This window comes from Chrysochloris asiatica, unplaced genomic scaffold, assembly GCF_000296735.1.
Source record: "Chrysochloris asiatica unplaced genomic scaffold, ChrAsi1.0 scaffold00087, whole genome shotgun sequence".
Classification (NCBI taxonomy): Eukaryota; Metazoa; Chordata; class Mammalia; order Afrosoricida; family Chrysochloridae; genus Chrysochloris; species Chrysochloris asiatica.
Genome location: NW_006408605.1, coordinates 2,192,579 through 2,200,720, shown reverse-complemented (window position 1 = coordinate 2,200,720; position 8,142 = coordinate 2,192,579).

Genomic DNA, 8,142 nt, shown 5'->3' with positions numbered 1-8,142 from the left:
GATCAGTATTTTGAAAATACAGCCTTGGTGATAGAAATGATGAAAGGGAACTGGTAGTGGTGGGAAATCAGTTATTAGCTGCCATTCAGAAAATTCCAACCCATAGTGGCTCCATGTGTATCAGAGCAGAACTGTACTCCATAAGGTTTTTGATAGCTGAATTTTTAAAAGTAGATGTGAGACCTTCCTTCCAGAGCTCCTCTGGGTATCCTCCAATCTTCAGTCTTTCAGTTAGTAGCCAAGCATACTAACCATTTGCACCACCCAGGAATGCCAGAAATCCATTAATTACTCAGTCATTGAATGAGCCCTATTTTCATCTTCTTAGCCAAGTGTCTCTGGCATTTAGCTTCATGGATTTACTGCTTAGGCCAACAGACAAGGTTTGTCCTTTCTCAGGAAAAGGAGCCTTAATAAGGATCCCTGGTGCTGCAATGGTTAAGTGCTTCGCTGCTAATCAAAAGGCTGGTGGTTCCAACCTACTCAGCAGCTCTGTAGGAGAAAAACAAGGAGATCTACTTCTGCAAAGGTTGCAGTCAAGAAAACCCTATGGGATTGGTATGAATGCGAGTCAATGTCACACAATAAAAACAAGAGCCTGGTGGGTACAAACATATTCTTCTCTTCTTCTTGTATCCACATAATCATTCTGACCCCAAATTCACCCTCTACTGACCAGGACAAATAGCCAAGTCAGTCGTACAAGTTCATTTTCAATACCTGTATGCCCCACTCACTCAAACTCTCTAGCATACCCAGTCCCTTCAGCCTTGAGTTCCTGCCAGCCCTCAAGTCTCAAGTCAAGGTCACTTCCCCAAAAGTCACACCTTCATACTCAACCTGGCCCCCTGTTCACCATTTGTCATCACATCTTCATCCATGGTTCACCTAGTTATGTTCTAGCTCTCCTGCAAGATTCCAGCACCATCAATCAAGTCAGGAGCCTGCACAGTATCCAATACAGAGTAGATAATCAATAAATATTTCATGAATAAAAGAATGAAGCCCTATAGATTCATTCATGTCTTTCTCATGAGGTGTTCTCCACCCAAATAACACCAAGTCAGTCATTTACAACAGTTCATTGTTAGACACAGAACTCTGCTTTCCTCTAGCATAAACTTATAGACTTCTGGTATGGCACTGGGGGATCAGCATTGTACTTTGAACCACAAAGTTGGCAGTTCAAACCCACCAACTTCTCTTCAGAAACCCTATACTGGGTAGCTATGCATCTAAACAGACTTGATGACACTTAACAAGAACAACAACAATGGAAGTCTAGAGGTACCTGGCATGGTTCCTGTGGATACTATGGTTGCTAGGCACCCCAGGATGAGGGTTAGTCCAGGCCAAAGCTAGGTCTCTGTTCCATTTCCTATATATTGGCTAACTTGGGGCCTCACCAACATTTTTGGCTCAAACCAGAATTCAAAACTGGAATAGGGAGTCCACAGAGCCCTTCCCTAGGGGCTTTGTTCCTGAGAGAGAGCTGAGGAACTGTCTCTAGAACCATCAGCAATGGGGTTGTCCAGGCTCATGTGCATCTGTGTTGGGTAGTAGTGGTGGAAGAGTCCTCCAGGTTGCAGATAATTGCTCAGTGGAAGGTTAAGCTAGCTACACTTGCCTTTGCCTCTCCCTACCTCCTGAGTGCTCTTCCTCTTCCTCATAAATGAGCATGAGCAGAAAGGGCCTTTCTAAGGGCTGTTTACATTCCTGCATTTCTTTAGACTTACTAAACAAGCACATTGTAAACATTTATAAGCAATCATAGGCCCTCATGGATTTCATATAAACTTTCCTATAAACCAGTCAACTTCAGAGGCTCCAGTGCCTGAAGGATCATAAATGATCAGAGCTAGCATGCCCTTAAAGAACCTCTAAATCAAGGCCCAGTGTAGGGTGGGACCTGCCCAAACTCAAATGGTCATAGTGGCACAGCTGGGACTGGAGTGCTATCTCCTGCCTCTATAGCCTTGCCATTCCCACTTCATGTGAGGAAAATTTGTTCCCATCAACATGCTACCTCCAAAGGCATTTGGTTCTAGTTTTTAAGAGAATGGACTGATTTGAGGTTTTAGAATATTAATGTGCTTAGAGTTTAAGAAAAGAATGCGTGTTAATGCACATTCTTGGGCATCAGCCATTACCCAGCACATGTCAGGCAGTTTGCCTGATGTGAGGGCCCTGGAACTCAGCATATTGGGCCTGGTTTCTGTGCATCTCCAAGGTCTAGGCCCCTGAAGCTGTTCAAATTGCAGGGTAATTCCATAAGAAAAGCTCCAAATTCAAGAGGCAGCCATGAGAGCAAGTCCTGAAAGAGGATGACAAAGACTTGTCTTCTCCAATCAGAATAGGAGCTGAGGGTCTTCATCTCAAGGCTTTTGTTAGAGTCTGCACTAACACAAAAGGGAAGACTGGGAATATCTACCCCTCACCAGAGCTTCAACGAGCCCAGAAGTAAGAGATCCCTATTGAAAATCTTCATCTCAGTTCCTTGAGTTAGTGACCATCTCCTAGAATGCTCTACAAGATTTGAGCCCTGACAGAAAGGATCAAGTGTAAGGCCGGAAGACACTATGCAGGTCCTAAGCCTTCTGGGCTGCCACCTTCTTCTCTTCATCACCTTAGCCTCCAGGCAGGAAATTGAGCCGAGATCTTTCTAAATCTCTAATGTGTGATTTCCAAGCAGAGCTCTGAGGGATAAAACCTATGCTCTATGGAGTCATGTTACATGAAAGCTGTGGGCCCCTTGGGTTCCTCTATAGGACCCATTTTGCAGAGTGCTGGAATTGGTGAAGGTTTAGAATTGGAGAGAAGGCCCATGGATGGCTCAAGAGCCACCAGAAGACTCTATGGTCCAACTTGCTTTGTCCTTCACTCTCCCCCTGTGATCCAAAGCCAGGAGGCTCCCTCTGCACCTGTCCTAGACCTTAACCTTCACAGAGGGCAGGGAATGGTGGAGTCTGAGGTTAGAAGAGCACTAAGGACTGTCATTCTGGGCTCTAATTGTTTCCCCAAGTCACAGAGATTTTGGGCATGGTATTTTTTTTTTTTTTTTTATGCTCTATGCTACTGGAGACATCCCTGTGATCTTGTGCCTGACTGTGAAGTCCTAGAGACAAGAGATGACATAGCTCCTATCCTTAGAGGCTGCAGACTAACAAGGGAATTACAGTAAAATATATAAGAGTCCAAATGCAAGGTGGGACTCTGGATTGGATCCTGTAACAGATAAAAAGATACAAGTGGAAATCCAAATAAAGTCTGCAGTTTAGTTCACAGTAAGAGACCAATGCTGGCTTTTTGGTTATGACAAGTCTACCATGGTTATCTAAGACATTTACACTAGGGGCAACTTGGTGAGGGGCATATAGGAACTCTATACCATCTTTGTAACTTCTCTGTAAATTTAAAATCATTCCCCAAAAAACGAGGTTTATTTAAAAATTTAACCACTGACATTTATCACCAATGGAGTGAGTACATGCATTCTGATACTTATTCCTACCAGAACTGGATGAGGACTGCTTTTATGATTTCCAACAGCAGAGGAAACTGAGACCAGAGTGACAGGCATTCTGGGTCTGGGTAGGTGGCAGGTGGTGGCTCAGTAGTCACCAGTAGTATTTGGAGATGCAGAGCCACCAGGTAGCCACCTATACAGTCCTGTGTCTAGAAGGGCCTTTATGTTAATTTTCTAGATGGAAATCCAAGTACAAGTCAAAATGAATGATTTGCCATAAAGACCCTGAAACACATGCTGGGCCTTCTGAACTCACTCCAAATCCACCGCCTGCCTGAGAGGGCCCTTCCGCATGTGCAGCGTCGGTGGTGAGAACCGCCGCCCCGCCCCATAGCGTGCAAATCCTTCCAGCGGGGAATGAAATTCCTTCCTAGTCCCTCCTCAAGAGCCTTGGAACTTTGTCCACAGAAGCTTACCAAGGGAAAATTCTTTCATATATATATATATATACTTCCTAAGGCTCTTTTTTACAAAAACAGGAGACGTGTAGCTATTCCAGAGTCTCTGGTCAAGCATATGGCATTCTGTCCACCACACAGCCCGATTGTGCCCATCAATGTGTTCCAATGGCCCTTCCTTTCATCATCCTTCCCTGGCCCTGAATTTCACTGCCTAGAACTTGTCAGATGAAAGGAGAGACAGACTTTACATTCTCTCCCCAGCCAGCCTGGCAGCCCGCATGAATAGGGAGCAAGACCTGAGTTTGATCTGTTTTGTTTCTGTGCTTTACTGTCATTGTTGTTACATGCCATCGAGTCAGTTCTGCATCATAGTGACCCTGTATAGAGTTTCTGAGGAGTGAGCAGTAAGTTTGAACCTCCAATCTTGCTGTTACTAGTCCACTGCTTTTCCTAAAGTGCTACTGTTGTTGTTGCTAAGTGCTATTGAGCCAGTTCTGACTCCCCGTGACCCTGTATGGGGTTTTCAAGGAGTAGCTGGTGGGTTTGAATGGCTGATCTTGTGGTTCACAGCCCAGTGCTGATTTTACAGCACCCCATTGGGAGTCCACAGCACTACTAGGTGCTGACGTAAATTCTCAGCAGCTGTCAATCAAAGGTGTACTGCTTGAAGACAGAGAAACCCATGGCAGAAAGGAGAGGATGGCCCTGTGGGGTCCAGTGGCCTCTGCCCTCAATTTCAGTCATGAGCAAGGGAGACTTGGCAGCCTGTCTTCCTGGAACATACTGCTCTACGAAAAGTTATGCTCACAGATAGACTGGGCAGAACTCAGGGGACATGAGACATTTGTGCATGGCAACTCAGGATGAATTGGAACTCAAAGCATGTGCCGGGCTTGGCTCTCAGAGGCTAAAGCAACCTCATTAGAAAAAAAAAATCCCTCATTGTAACCACTTCCTAGTGGTGACGCCAGTGAGCAAGGCCACAGCTGAGATGCTGATCGTCGCTCGGGGGTATTTCATGCTCAATGAATAATTATGTGAACAAAATAACACAAAGTGGTTGCCAACAGCTATTAGACCTGTGAAAAATAACAATGGAAAACTCAGTTGACTAGCTATCAAAGGGCCCTTACAGAGAGGAGGAAACCAGCTGTGATTTCACATCTGTAAACTCAAAGCTTCTAGAAAGAAGGGAACAACCAAAGGAAAAATTGTCCACAAGTCCAAGACTGGCAGGGTTGTAGACCAACGCTCTTGCAGGGCAAGAATTGGTTTTGTTTCAAGCTGTTGTGCACCTAAGCAGTGCCCAGGAGGATGTGTGGAGACTTCAGCTGCTTTAGAATGGTGACAGACAGAACAACTAGAAAGCTTAACTCCGTTGTCTACAGAGACATGTTATTTTCTCAGGAGTTCTTCCTTGGGAGACATCTCTGCTGAGTGCCTTCATCTGTATGTATCCTCAGCTCTTTCTGCCAACATGGTTTATCCAATGGTGGGAATGGAATGCCCTAGTGGATGGGTGGGAAAATTCTGAAGGTGTAGTCAGTGCTAGGTGATGGCTTTTATCCTCAATCCACCTGAGAAAGTGGTCCCCAGGAAATCGATCTTTGTCTTTTCATGTATAGTTCATGTATAGTTCATGTATAGTTCAAAGAGCATGGGTTTTGAACAGGACTTCAAACCTGCTCATTCCAGCTTAACGCTCTACTGAGTATTTGCATTCCCATCCCAGATATGGAGTCCTGTTGTGGCACTGTAAGATAAGCACTGGACTGCACGGTTGGTTTGAACCACAAGGTTGGTGGTTCAAACCCATCAGCCACTCCTCAGAAACCCTATTCAGGGTTGCTATGAGTCTGAACTGACTTGACAGCACTTAACAACAAAACCCAGACATACTGACTGAATCAGCATTTAGAGCATCCCAGGATCTTATTAAACTGTAGATGCAGATTCAGTGTATCTGGGATGAAAAGGTAAAATTTCAGCAATGTGTCAAACCAGTAAATGAACTAGTTAGAAGCCATGGTTTGGAGTCACACAAAATCCATTAGCTGAGCTTCCCTAGGGAGGTGACTTCACCTCTCTGGGCTTTAGTTTCCTCATCTGATTTGTAAACCCATGGTACAGATTAGCATTAATGAATAGAAAGCATCCAGCATAGTTACATGGAGTCCTAGTGTGGTGCTATAGGATAAGTACTAGACTGCTAGCCACAATATGGGTTGTTCAAACCCACCAGTTTCTCCTTGGAAACCCTATATAGAGTCTCTATGAGTCGGAAGTGGCTCAAAGGTACTTAATAGTCATAGCATGGTGGCAGAGATGTGGCTACACAGAGCAAATGTTGACTATGTTCATGAATATACCAGTGACTGAGGGATGCTTGCAATTTGTGTGCCTGGAGTTCATCACATGTCTACAAAACCCTGAATCTGCACTCTGATCCTCCAATAATACTTTCTGCTTTCACTGTCGACTTCCCAACATCAGACCTCCAGAATGGGTACTGAATTTCCTGTCCAGGGACAGTTTCCACCACCTGGACTCACAAATCCCAGGTTTCCAGCACATCGGGCTTCTCAGTGTCAGAGAACCCAATAAGCAAAGTGCATGGCTTATCAAGATGCTTACTTACTATCTGCAATGAATAATTCCACATTTTTTCACCACATAAAAGATCCTGCCTCTAGGTATGACATCTGTCTCTCTTCCAACCCCTAAAGAATCAAGCCTCTTTTCAAATTTACACACCTGACAGGAATGAAGTACCCACTAAGCAAGGTAACCATGGGCTTACTACGTTCACTACAGATTAATAAGTAAGCCCAAGTAAGCCTTGCTTGCCCTGCCTGCACAGCTCTGACACTGCTAAGGCTGTGTTTCCTGCTTAGGGGTTTGTCTTCCCATCTGCACTTGCTGACATGTGTTTGTCTTCCAAAGTCTGGCTCATGAGTCATCTTCTCTGAAGAAGCTTCCTTATTTTCTTTATTAAAATAACCATGTTGGACCTCCAAAGAAGGTTTGCTTGTCCTAAGAGCTAGACTAGAATATCTCTTTTCTGTAAGAGAAGCCCTTTAATTCCCATAAGGAATGCAAGCTCTAAAGTTGAAATACTGACTCCATTTACTTGCAGGTGCCCTGGTCAAGTTACATAACTCTCTAAGCTTCAGTCTCCTTATCTGTAAAACAGAGATAATAATTATAGTGTCAAACACAGAGAGCTGTTGGGAAAATTAAGTGCGATTTTGCACATGAAGTTGTCTGGTGTGATGTTGGATAAACAATGGATTGCTAACCACAAAGGCAGTGGTTCCAACCCACCAACTGCTCTTGGAAACCTTACACAGGGTCGCTATGAGTTGGAACCAACTCCATGGAACTTAGCAATAACAATTCATGTGAAAATGTCTGGCATGCAATATCCCACTAAATACTGGTTGATGCTTTAAAGATTAATAGAGTTCTGGCCCACTAGCCTGAAAGCACGTCAAGACAAGGAACTAAATCACCCCCCACAGAAATAACTTGGTTCCTATCAAGAGCAATTGCTTAACAGGCAGGGCTTGATAGTGGCTAGGGTGGAGGTGAAGTGATGTTCGCCATCAGCAATACTGCAGAAAACCAGGCAAAGCAGATTCAGGATAGAGCTCCAAAACTCGAATCACATAGATAGAAATATCTAAAAGGTTTGAAGGCTTATAGTTAGTGGAACTTGGAGCAAAAGTAAGAAATCGTGTACTTTTGAATCTGCTGGGTTTGGCAGCCCAGAGCCAACAACTTGGGTAAGACCAAGTGGGGGAGCAGACACACTGCAGAAAAATGCTGCAAGAACCTCGGAGCAGAGATGGACAATACACTTTGTCGGTTTGCTTTGTTCTGATTTTCTTTTGGCGGAGGATCTGTTCATTGGCCCCCCACTGTTTGCACACCTCCATTCTGGTGACTAGAGGGGTTGCTTGAGTGAATGGACACCAGTGGTGGATACCCGCACCACTGGTGGATTCTTCTGCCATGCATGTGTACAGATATTCTCAGATGAAGAGCCGGCACTGAACTGATTTTTTTTTTTAATATGGAAAAGCCAGAACTAGAAGTGTGGAGAGGGAAGGAGAGTTTAAAAACAAAACAGGCTGAAAATTAAATTAAATCCTGAGAAAAGTATAACAACCAACAGTGGCACCCTGAAATCTCTCAGACAGCTTTGAAGGCAAG